The 14,352-nt window shown below is 41.4% G+C and overlaps 1 protein-coding gene across 1 annotated transcript in view; it reads right to left on the reverse strand.

The window, feature by feature from the left end:
* The window catches only part of EFNB2 (ephrin B2), a 45,124-nt gene that overhangs the window by 29,030 nt on the left and 1,742 nt on the right, over nucleotides 1–14,352 (reverse strand). The gene's annotated exons all lie outside the window — the stretch shown is intronic.

Genomic DNA, 14,352 nt, shown 5'->3' on the forward strand with positions numbered 1-14,352 from the left:
GAGCAAATTGCCAAGCAGAGTCAGTCATAAGTGAACGCACATAACTTTTTTTCATGGAGAATTGCTTTTAATTTTCCTTTCATTTCAAAATTACATCATTAGAATATATGATTATTCTAAGTAAATGGCTAATTTCAGTTGAAAATATACACACATCACAATTATATGGTATGTTATTCTGCCTGTTTTGCTGATGGCACAGACGGTCAAACACAGGGACTTCACCCGAGTCTGCTTTGGGCACTGGATGATGGATTCGGGGTGGTCTCTGGCTTTCTGGGTTTTTTCAGAATTTTTTGCAATAAACATTAAATGCTTTTGTGATCAGACTGGAACATTATGCTCTAATGTACAGTTTCAAAAAACAAACTGTATCGTGTTCTTGAGCAATTTCTCAAAACTCTGGCTTAAAAAAGAAACATTTAAAATATTAAAGGCCGGTAGATTTTTCACTTTTTTGATGCAATTCCTTAGAAAGCAACTAAACAAAATTATTATAATCTGACTTCTGACCTATTTAACAAATCAATTCTTCAGTCTACAAAAGCTGCAGTAACGTACAACATTTGAGTTTACTCAAATAAATGAAAAATATGGGATGCAGTTTATGCTTAATCATTGAACTGCACAAATCTGGGAGTTGGCTAACGTTTCAGGGAATCTGAGCAGCAGCTTTAGGAACAGGTTTACCCCAGCAGTTGGCACACCAAAAATCATATCATATAATAGGTTTATTTGCAAGCTAGAGTTCTGTATTAAGCACAGTCTGAGTTTACCACATTTTGAAAAACATGCACTTTTTCCATAAAAATGCTTTTATTTTTATTTCAATTAAATGTCAAAGGCTGAGGGAAGAAGAGCAGTCAGTTTGTAAATTGGTTAGTCTGGAATTCTGAACGAGGGAAAGCACATGGGCTGCTCTGCTGGAACTGGCTGGTCTTTCTAGTTACCTCCTAACAAAAGATGCACGCTGTTCCGGGTAAGCCCCAACCCTTGACCCTCGGCTTCACCGTGCACTTGGGGCCTGCCTCGTCTACATGGAGCTGGAACAGCATGAGCACAGAAAAGCCCTATGTTCCTTTCAGAAACGCTCTGTGCACTTAGCAGTAGAAAGCCCCTGAAGAACGACTTAAATTCGTGAGTACAAGAATTTGATGGCACATTTTATACACAGGCAGGATATTCAGTCTTGCATTACTTCCACTGAAGGCTAGAGTGCTGCTACAGCTTAATAAGACAGTCTCTAAATGCCCCAAACAGAAGAGTTTGTTACAAAATGAATACATAAAAGCAGGGCCCAAGAAAGACTTAGGCACTATCTACCATAAGAAATACTTGGGGAAAAAAAATTTCCTTTTTTGTGAATAGCACTTTACTGCCCCCTTTTGCACTTTAACATCAGAACAGGTTTCTGTACAAACTTATTCTGAAACCAGAGAGATAGTGGGGTGTAGCTATAGGGTGTCAGGTTTATACAGAATTAGGTTACCAGATACCACCGCTTGGAGTAACAAGTAATTACCTTCAAACTTCAAGCGGGAGCACCACTGTCTTCTCAGTGGCTTTAAATCTCCAAGAAATAAGGTAGTAATTGGAGGCTCTAATTGACATTTTCTGCTTTAATTCGAGTGTGTATGTGTGCTGGAACAACTGCCTGTTTTCACAGGTGCCCCTTCTTTCACACTTTTCTAAAACAAATAGCATTTGCAACTTGAACCTGATTTATTCAAGGAAAAGAAAAGAGGCATAAAAGAAGGCTATACAATGTGGGACCATTAAAGTGTTATAAAGCCGAGACTGAGAGTGGGGGGGGGTGGGTGTGCATTTCAAACTTCACACCAACGACAAGAAAAATCTTTTCAAGAAAAGGAAAGATGAGAAGTGCAGAATTCAAATAGACGGTGAGCCTATGGGCACACAAACCAGTTCAGCAACTCTTCAAGGCGAGCGCCGGGGATGTGTGCCTCTTCATCTACGCAGAGGCTGGAAGGGAGTATTAAACTACAGTCTAAAGGAAAGTTTTATTTATAAAATTCTGATCTGCAATGACAGAGCGAGAGGGCCCTGTTCTCGGCCCAATGACCTCAACTTACATTTGATGGTTTGTGTATGCTGCTATATATACTTTTATTTAAGCTTAATCCATTTCCTTTTGTCATTCTACAGTTACCCTACAAGTCAAAATAATATTAAATTTCACAGCCTACAGTGCTCCATAAGTGAATGAAAACTGACTCCTTTTGATCTTAATCTTGTTTTTTATTTGTGATATAATGCTCAAAACAGTGGTGGTTAAAGTAAGTTTTATTTTAAAATGCTCAAAGATAATATTCTCATAGTTTAATATTCTCATAGTTATTTTCTTTCAGGAAAATAACACAAGTATTTAATTTTTCTCCATACCATGATTTTCACTGTAATAAAAATCTCCGGTTCACAGAAAAGCAGCCTAGAGTGACCTAAAGTTGAAAAAATGTCTTCATCTGTAAGTCACACGAAGTGTGTGATGCCCAGATATCAGTTTTCTGTTCACAGAGACTTGCCAATCTTTGCCATGGAATTAAAAACAAAAATCAACCACCTGCCTCAAAAACAAAAGATAGAGGTCTTTATTTCTGGAACTGATCTAAACCCTCAAAACTTGCCAACAACAACAAAAAGTCATCGCTTGTATTTTGTATCCAGGTAAGGCAAACTGGTGGGCTTGAAAAGTAAGATGGGGATGCTATGATGTGTGGTGGGAAAGTGAACAGCTCAGTGAACTACTCAGGCCACCTTTGTCACACTGGCTCCACCACACCGGCTCCATTATCGAAACAAGTATTTCATAACGCTCAGAGGCAAGAGACGGTGCGAGCTTCTGTCCCGACTGTAATTTGTTTGCACCTGTACGGTCTTGTTCCAAACCATGCTTTTAGTAAGAGTCTATAAAAGAAGGTGGAACTCTTGTTATTTATAGGTGAGGCACCAGAAAGAAGAATGGCTTTCATATAGAAAGAAATTCAAAGGGCAATGCCAGCTGGTTCTCTGCTGTTTTAGATACCAGTGTGGAGATCCATTTGCTCATCTCCCCGAGTGGGAGAATCACCGAGATGAAAGGCACACATAAATCATACACGGAATGGGCTGGCATTTTAAAAACTCGAACAAATGGAATTAAGATCCTAGTGCACAGAAATATCACAATCTAGTGTCTGCGTGTATGTTTTCTATCAAGACATTCCATCTCTTTCCTTCCCATCATCACATATTTTTAATTTAAGAGAATGGTGCCTATTTAGAAAAACAATTCACTCATGTTTTATGGGTGAACGAAACTTCTCCCCTTTGGTGTGAAAAATAGCACCGAAAGAAAGAGTGTACACCAAGGGCATCTGACTCCTGCTCCTCAAGCTGGAGCGTTACCCTAGGACAGCCTGTCGTGTTCACCACTGGATCACCAAGCCCCCACCCCAGTGCCTTGCATGGGATGGCTGCTCAATAGGTGTTTCTGTAATTATAGAATGAACACTTTAACAAACAAGCTTTAAGAAAAGACAAAACTCTTTTAGTTCTCTCTTGATATACGAGGAGATTCTCCTTGGCACTCAAGCATAAGAAGTCTAAGGCTGTGTGCCGTGGCTTCAAACCACCGAAATGGCTGCCTCCTGGACACTTCCTTCCTTCTTCCCGAGCTCCAGAGCAGGTCAGGGATAGGTTTGCTGTGGGCGTCTGATGGGAGACATCTTCCTGCACCTCTCGTGGCTTTTGCAACAGTTCAGAGAGTATGGGAAGAACAAAGGAGGCTATACAACGGCCAGGTCCGCACTGCTAACCTCAGAAAGGAATAAAACCAGATTGGGTTCCTGACTTCCACACAGATCATCCCAAAACTGTGTATCTTAGAAAAGTGTGAATGGCATGCCATTATAACTCTATGGATGATGTATTTATTTCCTGCTTGGTCACTAGAAGCAGCCTGGAATTACCTCGACCAAAAAACAAAAAGCACATCAAAAGTTAAATTCTATAATTTATTCAAACAGGCTGCTAGTGAACTAAACTGCAGGGAACTGGACAAGGAGAGAGATGAGGATGCCCTGGGGTTCTGAGCGCTAAAAGGAACAAAGATCTGGTTGGCTGAGAGCTCTGGCTGGGCTGCAGGTAAGCAGACCATAAGCCCCAGGGAAAATGCAAACGGAGGCTCACTGTGGAGTCAAGAGAACCCCAAGCCCACCAATCCTCGCTGCCTGGCTTCCTGAACAAACTGCTCCAAACTTGCACAACATCGAAAGCCAGATGGGCTATACTGAATGAATCCACAGGCAAGAAGCCAGAATCCCAGTTTGCTGTAGAAATAGGCCTGGACTTGATTTGAGTCTTCTCAGCTCTGACAAGCTGGAAGCTGGCACAGATCCCAAAATCCAAAATAAAATGGCATTTAATTGTGACTAGACTCTAAAAAAGATGTCATACTATCTCCTTAGCTTGACACACGCTCAGCATCTAACCAAATGTAACTCGCCTAGAAAATATGACCTCTTTTTCTTCCAACAAAGAATCCAATATTTAAATTTTTAAGAGGAAAATGTTACTAGCCAAAGAAATAATACTCACTAAATGCATTAATATCATACACTTTCATAATTGCCTAGTTTCCATTGGGTAGAACCTGTTATATCAAAGATTCAAAGGATCCATTTAGAATTGCTTGCCCATCATAGGAAAGACTATAAATCAAGATGGACAAGAGAAGAATTACATCCCAAATTTTCTTTTTATCTACCTTGTATGCACTGCTTTGAGCTAACGCATGCTTAATTAGAAATCTACAATTGCTAATTATTCCATGCAACAGCCTAAGAAAGAGGCAGAGAGTTAGGAGGGATCCTGGAACCAGAGTAATCCGGTTCAAATACAGGCTGTACCACTTATTAGCTATATGACTTTGGGCAAGTTAATTAACCAATCTGTGCCTCAGTTTCCCCACTGGTATTCTGGGGATCACAAAAGTACCCCCTCAGATGGTTTCTATGAAGGTTTAATGTCGAGCAGTTAGAACAGCTGCTGGCACATGGTCAGTGCTACATACAACTGTCATTAAATAAAACAGACCATGTGCACCAGGTAAGTGGGTTTCTAAATAAGAAATATCATGTAACAATGCAAAAATTGCTATAATGCCTATCCCTACAGGTTGAATTCCTGTATTCGTTCAACATCCCAGTCTCTTACTGTACCCTGAACTAGAATACAAGGTCCATTCAGCCCAGGCCTCCTCTGTCCCTGGTGGAGAAGTTGACCGAGTATGTCTTGGGTGATAAATGTTACAACAAAGTATCAGGGGTAGGAAGCAGAGGAGAGAGCATGGAACTTGTAGCAGAAGGGAAATAAACAGCACTGCATACAGCAGAGAAGTCTTAACTAAAGAATGAACAGAAATCTGGCAGATAAGCGAGATACAAATATAACATCGGAGACTTTAAAGGTGAAAGCACCATGTTATAATCTTTATTAACATTTTAGTTTTATTTATTCTGCATTTGCATGTGGAAGGCGAACTGAGTCATAGCCAAGCACACAGTAGATAGTCAATTAATTTTTATTAACAAGGGCTGACATTTATTGCTTCGTTGTGCCAAGCACAGAGCTTTGCTCTTTAAATCCTGACCACATTTAATCCCGAGCACAATTTTATTACTCTTTTATCTAGTACTATCAGATTATTGTCCCCATTTTAGAGACAGGACAACTGAGAGACATAGAAGATACTGCTCCCAAAGTTACACAGCTAAAAAGTGGAGGAACTGGGATCAGGCTCCCACAGCCAGATTGCAAAGCATATGCTCTTAACTAAACTCAGACAGCACTTGCCCGGCTGTCTTTGCTAAATCGAATTGTCTGACCTTTCCATTATCATCACACGCATTTTGAAAGCCAATAGGTACTGCTAATTCTCATATTAAAAAGGTAGCTGAAATCATTGGGTTAGCTAGCCCACAGAGTCTATTTGTTTCATTTGCGGGATCTGTCTTTGAGCTATGGTCAGATGTATGAAATAATTGAGATGCTTACAGATGTACACTTTGTAGACACACACTGCCCTTAGCTGAAATGTTATTACTTTGACTTGCTTACCATTTTCTTTCTTTCAGAGATCTACTGTGACCTTGCTTAGAAATGCTCATTCTCTCTCCAGACTCAGTTTCCCCTCTCTTGAGGCTGCTTTCTTGACGGCCCTCCAGCATGAATGCCGTCTCCTTCCTCTGTTCCTGCTGCACAGTTCCCACGCACTACAGCACAGAATGCACTTGCTTCCCCCAGGAATTCCCTCTACTCCCCTTAGGATTTAAGTCTCTTGAGGGTAGAGGCCGTTTCTCTTCGTATTCTCAGTGTCTAGTAACAGCCCTCACTGTTAATAAATGCTGTTGAATAAATCAGTGAATTATCCACCAGCAGTGATCTAGATGATCCTTTATGATCTCCAAGAATGGGGGAAGAGAGCAGTGAGACAAGAACCACAGATTTTCTTCAGAGATTCCTACACAACCTTTAAGAGGGTGATGGTCTAATGTTGAGTTATTTTCCAAAAAAAGTTGATCTAGGGCAAGAGTTCTCAAGGTGTGGTCTCAGACCAGCATCAGCATCAGCTGAGAGTCCCACCCAGACCTCAGGAATCCCAACTCCAGGGCGGGCCAGCAATCCTGTTTTAACAAGTCCTCCCGGTGATTCTGATGCCCTAAAGTTTTAGAGCTGCTGGTCTGGAGGGTAGAGCTCCAGTAACAGGTGAAATGTTAACACAACATAGGCAGCCATAAACATAGATCTGGGTTGTGTCTGTTCATTCGACTAATACTTACTGGATGTCAATGTTAGCTAGTAGGTAGAGATTGATGAAATAAAACATTTTTGTCCCTGACTTCTAGAGCTAAGGAGGGCAATGAAGGCGACTAAGACTTACTTATGAATCATGACAGTGCAGTGCACAGTATAATGTTCTTCCTATGCCCTAGATATTTAACTAAAGTACTGTAGGATTACAGAGAAAAGATTTAAACAAATTATGTTTGCTCTACGTCATAAAGAGAGAGCACTCATCTAGGGGAAATTGTGAACTTTATTAGACAGCCTGTTATAATGAAGAGCCATTTTCCCATAGACAAAGGGGCATTCAGAACTTATGAGAGCTTGTTTTAATCTACAATGTACCCAAAATATAGTTCCATGGAAACTAACATTCTCTAACTTCTTCTGCAGTTAGATACATTCTGAGCTGGCCTTGAACATAATTGGCTCAGCCCCACTCACCCGTTGGGCAGTTCCGACTCAGGGTAAATGTTTTCAGGTCAGCTGAACTGGTAGAAAGAGCAAGGACCGAGATTTGAAAGCATTTCACCAGGTGGTGGAACCGTGCTGTGCCTCAGGTTCCTCAGCTGGAACATGAGAGGCTGAAGAGATGCTGGAAACAGGCATTTCAGATACTGTGGACCGGCAGCTCAGAGATTCTGATATGCACAAAGGTTAGTTATCTTGCCGGGAGTGTGGACGGGGAGCAACAGCAGAGTGGGCGGATAGTAGGGAGTTGCACCTGACACACACACACACACACACAGCCCTTCCAAACAAGCCAAAGCCTTAGGATGGTCTGTAATCACCTGTTTCCCTCCAACGCAAACACACTGACCCTACTAGTTTCAAAAATGTGGGTAGCACTCATAAGAATTCTGGAGTGATATGGGAGTAATCAGGACATGAAAAGCACAGATTAATGCCTCAGGGGCAGTAGGGACTTGACTAGCAACTACTGGAAGAACGTACAAGGACTGTAATTAAAACTGGATGCAACCCAATTTAAACCGAGAAAATGAACTGAATTCTTTAATAGTTTTATATAAAAAACATAAAGAATTTACAGTACTGAAGAAAACGAAGTTTTCAAAGCAAGGCAGAACCCCGTGGTTCATTCATAGCGTTCTGAATGTCTGCCCAACATGGAGACGTTAGAACGTTTACCTCTCTGTGCTTTAGAGAGCGGAAACAGCAAATTATTAATACTTTACGACTATGAATTTTTTGTTCATGTTTTGTTTGGAGAATTACTAAGGGCAGAAACAACCTGTTTTCCTTTCATGGAGCTGTCTCCTACTTTGTTTTTTTATTTGAAATCAGCAAGTATGCACTCACCGGCCACAAAATGCTTTGGACTAGAATTACATATTTGAATTTATACATGAAAAGGAAAATAAAAAGCCACTGCTGGGTCTCTGCAGGAGCAACAGAAATAGGTTCACTTGGCATTCAGTGTGCATGGAAAACATTTCATAATTGATCACCTCTCTTTCCACTGGTTCGCCAGATCCAACCATCCTTATCTCTAACGCTTCTGAAACATGTTACCACAGGTAGAACGCAAAGCTAACTGTTGGATGACGTTAGTAAACAAGTGGCAGCGATTTCCTGCATCATTTCTTTAATCACTTTAACCCTGTTCTTAATAGAAAGCTGGAGGCCAGGGCCATTCAGCTTCTTCTTTTGTCATTTGCCTGCCATAAATATGCACCAGTCTGCATTTGAAAAGCTGAAGGAGGCCGCAAGCTTGCTGGACATTTATCATGCTCTGTTCCCTGTTAACAAGCAAATACTTTAGCTGAATGGGCCATTAGCAATCATTGTCAAATGCAGAACACAAGGTGCTCAGATGTGACCAGCTTATAAATTAGGGGGTGTCCCTTCTCTGATGAATCTAGACAAGTGCAATGGATCTTTTGATATAGACTTGTGAATTATGCTAGAAAGGAAGGTAAAGTAGCAGGCACTGGGTATGACAGGTCTATGTGCAATAATTTTTAAATGTTTTTAATCTGTGAAAGCTACATAGTAATGACCAGAAAAACAGGCAACTAATGTAATAAATCTATAGCCCAAAACAGATGGTGGAGTCAGCTGAGAATTAGGAACAAAATCAACGAAATGGGTCTGAAATAGAATATTTAGGATTTAATGAAGATCTTCAGACACTCACAGAACGTGTTAGTCTAGAAAGGCCCCGAGTTGCTGTTAGGAGAACACCGAATGCCCTTACCCACTCCATCAAGAAAGGCACTTGGGGTGTTTGTAGTTTCCGTATTGTCAATGTCTTAAGAGTTCAGACTCTGCTGAAGAAGTGCTGAGACTTTTCTGCAACACCAAATAGGAGGCAATAAAGCAAATATTTCCTTTCTGGCTTGACCCAACTACGGATGTCTCTCTGCATGGAACCCAATCACGGCTTCAACGGCTCATATTGTTTAATGACTAAAATGGAAAGTGTGGAAGGCAAAAACAAAAGTCCAGCTCATTTACAAGGCTGTTCAGGACAGAAGGCAATAAGATTCCACAGCAGGGCAATTCTTTTTTGTTTTTAACTTTAAAGCTGGGCAGCGCTAACATTTTTATAATCCTATCGTTCACACGAATGGCACCTATCCGATTCAATGCAGGGGCTAAGACTCACATTTATGAGCAAAATTTCATCTAGATAGAGCCCACTGGTTTAGGGTATATTGGATTAGCACTGATTTGAGTGAAAACTCAATTCCCCTTTTTATTTATTTTATTAGATTTTTTTTTTTCAGGGTGGGAAAGACAAAACTGAGAAGATCTATCTGGCTGAGGGCGAGGGACAATGCATAATGTTTACCTCTGCTTCTCCCATGCGGCGTGCGATGGCACTGGGTCTGAAAGATGGCTGAAATCAAAAGGTCTCTCTTTTCTTTCCAGATAACTCCAGCCCTACCTATCCCCTCTGGTCTCTGTTCCTTCCCAGCATGTCCCTGCCTGAAGCCCAAATAGATTAAGGCAAGGACCGCCAAGTGCAGTTAATCCTACAGAATGGCTGCCGCTGTTAGGCCAGGAGTTAAAAGGGAGATCTCGCAGGCCTTCACAACTGCACTGATCTGAAGTTTTAATCAGCCCAATCTCAACCTCTGAAACAGGCAGGCAATGAAATCTACCTTTGCCGTATTATCCGCCACCAATGAGCAAGAACTGAGCAGCTTTTCTTTCCTGCTCTAACCATCCCCAGGCCACAAGCAGGGCTTTCATACTTTCTAATCCCAGTTTCCAAGTCTGTGTGGGTCTCACATAATAGCCAACAGCCTGGAGCAAGGGCCTACGCTTCTACTCCCTTTTCAGAGACGTGTCATTTCCAACATCAAGCTAATCTATATGTTGCCATGGCTTCACCCTTTATCTGCCTTTACATCTTATGAACTGCATGGATTTACCACATTATTTTTATCTGAAAGACAGAAAATGGTGGTTTTATTGCCATACAATCAGATTACTGCTGCTGGTTTCTCTATGCCTTTTTACCATACTTCAATCAAAAGGGATCAGTTTCTTTATACTCTGCCCTTGATTTACATTACATCTGTAAAGACCTAGTCTGGGTTGTAATCCCCTTATTAACTATGACCAGGGTTGATTTGCCTAAAAATAAAAGCAAATTGTGTCAGACCCTTTCACTTTGTTTTTGATTCGGAACTACAAAATGGATTACTAAAGAAATCTTCAGAGTTCACACGGCTAGTATAGTACTGAATTTAAAATGAGAATTAAACAAGTTAAACAGGGGAGCCATGTCAACGGTTTACATTTTCCATCATGGGAGAAGGGCTGAATTGCTTATGTCTTTGTACTCTGGCTTTAGAGAGACAATGAAGCCACAGGAGTTTTTCCAAGCTGTTCGGAACACTGTCCCATTCGCCATCCTTCCTTCTTTGCTTTTCTTATATTCCTCTCCCAGCTCCATTCTAATTCCTCCCCTAAAACAGGGGGGCAGGAGGGCTCGTCCCTGAAAGAGCTAATTCCTGACTAGAAGCTTATAGTTCTATGGGTTCTGCATATTTTAATCAAAATATTTTAAACAGTTGAACACTCCTATTTAAGGCTCTCCTCTGCCACACAAAGGGTGAGCTCATAAGCAAATCTATGTAGATGTATGATAAGTGACCTGAAAAACAGGCTCTTTATGTCAGCAGCAAACGAAGGCAGAGATTAGGCAGACAGGAGTACCATGGTAATCGTTAATTTTCTTAGAAGAGCGCTTCATTTTGTCTAATTTGCAATGGAAGAGTTTAGGAATAAAGTTTTCACAAAATGTTAAAGAAATATCCTTCTTTAAAAAATGTTCTTTTTTGAAGAGGGTCTGTCTTTCCTTCCCCTGCCACTCCCATTCCTATGACGCATCGCTGCAGTCATGCTAGGATCTCAAGTCGTTCCCCATTAGGTGAGCGCCCTGGGAAACGTCGCTCTAAAGCAGGTGTCACACTCGACCTCCGGGAGCTACCTGAGGCATTTCAGGGGAAGGCAAGGTAGCAAGGATTCAGTAGCTCCAATTGCAATGTCGGTCTGAGGGTAATTATCGTGCTGACCCCCAACCAACGGATTTATCTCAGTAAAGGTACAGATAAGAGGTTTCATGCTAATTAATCTGAGTATACCGATTATTCTTCAGCTGACTCCATATGGAGAAACCACTGCAATGTCCTTTTCAGCTGGCCTTGCCATGATGGCTAATTCACCTGTCCTCTTACTTCAGCCTAGGAGTCAGAAACATTCAGGAATGTTGGAGTAATTTGCATTTCTTTGCATGGATAGGACAAGTGTCAAGAGCTACGCTTTGTGAAAGATTTAGAACCAAGTGCTTAACAAATCATCTTAACCTCCAGCTCCCGTTTCTGAGGCTTGAGGCTGTAATTGCTGGGGTTAAAAAGTGTGGTCACTAGACACACGATTCCCAAATAAATTCTCTTCTCTCTGAAAAGCAGGCTACCAAGCATGTTGTGAGATAGCGCGTGAGCTCGTCTTTGTGATTTCCCTGGCTCAGTCGTCCTGCAGAACAACGACAGTCCATTACCTACGGTTTATCATCCTGACAAAATGTAAGGAATGTGGATGTGAAAGCACTAACAATTCCACCCCTGGTGCTGTGTGCTTTTTTCTCTCTATATTAAAACTGACAAGATTAACCCAAACGCAAACTGTGGAGCATAGTTCAAGGGGCTATTCAATCTGTGCTGAATGTGCATTTGTTTACCTACAAAAATAAGAATTTCAGACACAATGGAGGGCAGGCTGGCTTATATATGGTATTGAATGGACTGTTTAAACAGCACTATCCATTGTAGTTTATTTTATCAGTCTCTGACAGGTCCATATTTATTCAGAGCCCGACTGTGGTGGAGCCCACGTATTATAGGTTATCTGGATATTATCGAGCCATTCTTTTGTATCAAGTCAATCAATATCAGGAATTCAGTATTATGTAGGGAAAAATGATATGGGAAAAGCAAACTGCTTTGTTAACCAACTAGTGTGTGGGGCATAGGCAACAGCACCGCAAGACATAAGAAATTAATGTTCTACTGAAATTTTCAACGAAGTCAGTGTAATTCATTCTCGAATACCATACCAATACAGGCTTGCTCACCCTAAAGTGAAATTAATATTTTTCTAAAAAGAGCCAACTACTTCATTTTAGCAATAACACCCTGCTTGGAAAAAAATTGTTCCACTGAAATGTTAAATTAGAAATGAAAGCCAGGCTTTGCTATTCTCACTCGAGTTAAAAAATAAATAGCTAAACAATCCAAATGGCTGCAACAGGCGCAACTCTAACAGAGCCTATGGAGGCAATGTGAAGAACCTAACAGGGCAGTCGCTAATGTTTCAGTGTATAGAACTTCTTTCCATAACTGCAGAAACTCTCAGGGATGGGAGCAGATAGTGTGGGTAAAGTAGTTATGGAGACAGGGAAATTACAAAGGATTTTCTGGACCTTGGATCCAAACAGCTGCTTCAGGCTCCCTATGTCGACCACCTGCTAAAAAAGCTGACCTGTGAACGAAACAAATCTAATTACTGATGGTTGCTTCATTACAAATGAATTGTTCCACAGTTCACGTGAACTGATGTGAAACTTCAATGCATTTGATGACCTTCCTGCCACATTGCATTTACTGACTGAAACTTTTCTCTGGAAATAAACATATGCAACTTCCCGCAAATAAAGCAACCCCTTGGCACGAGGGGTTTTTACTCATTCTGAAACTTAGAAAAGGCTCTTTCATATCATTATTCCAGGAAGAAATCCTCCTGATGTCTCAAGCAGGCAGCTGTATACTTTAAGTAAACCTTTTCCAGGGACAAATTATCCAGTCCTCCAGGCAAGCCATTATCATAAGAACTTTAAAAGAAATTCTACTCTTGAAGGCCGGAGCAATCACACCAAGAGCAACATCCTCACTGAAGGGAGGCAGATTCTCCCTCCAGTGTGCAAGCCTCTACATCGGGGACTACAGCTCAGAAAAGCAGACCAATCCTAACCGACAGGATGGTGAGTTAACATCAGTCACACTCCCCGCCCCCCCCCCCCCAACACATTACGAAAAGAAGATACTTATGTTCCAACTTTAGGAGGTAATACTTATTGTGCCACCTTTTTCCTAAGTAGGAATTTCTAATCCTCCTCTCTGATAACACACAAACTAGCAGTTAAGGCAAAGATACGTATACTGAGCTGAATGCCAGAGGGGTTCATGGGAATTTCTTTAAGCAAGATTTAAAAATAAATTTAAATCCTGATGGGGGAAAAAATTCAGCCCCCAAAGACAGTCCATCAGTGAAAGTGCAAAGCGGAGCGGAGCAGGCCGCCTGCGGAGGAGGTGGGACTGGCGCACAGCATTGTGCATGGAAGAGTGACCTCTGTAGGCACAACATGCGCACTGGCTGGCCTCGCCGCCGCTCTCCAAGCCCGGCCCCGGCCTGCCTCGCCAGGACGCCGGCTGTGCGCGCAGGTCCGAGCCCAACAGCCCCTGGTGCCTCACGATTTGGTATCGGTGTAAAGATGCCGCTGTCACTACTTCCTCAACAAATATAACGAAAATCAGAAGTCCATACAAGATCAGGCTACCTGGAAGGAGGAATGCATTAAGTAACTTTCAAACATGCGCAGTGTTGGAAAGTGCCATCTAGCATCACACAGGAATTTGTTTAATCCGATTTACAGCTGCAAGAGAATTTTTGATTAACCTGCTGATAAATTTGAAATTTACCGCTTTTTAAAGAGTGGCTACGATTTTTTAATTAAGACGTGATTTCTAAATTAATCCCCCATCTCTTTACTCCTAAATTCATACCAAACTTGCTCGACTTCAATTAGGCGATGGATTTTGCTTCTGATCGCAAATGCTTACTCCTAGAACCAGCCAATATTTCCATACTTTTCCCAACTTTCCCAAGGCTAAAATTCCACGGTTCTGTAAAATATTCTTGGCTGTGATTCGAAATGTATCCCGAGAATGAGGTAATATCCAATTCTGAAAGAACAGA

The sequence above is a fragment of the Equus przewalskii genome, chromosome 16 (genome assembly GCF_037783145.1).
Source record: "Equus przewalskii isolate Varuska chromosome 16, EquPr2, whole genome shotgun sequence".
Lineage (NCBI taxonomy): Eukaryota > Metazoa > Chordata > Mammalia > Perissodactyla > Equidae > Equus > Equus przewalskii.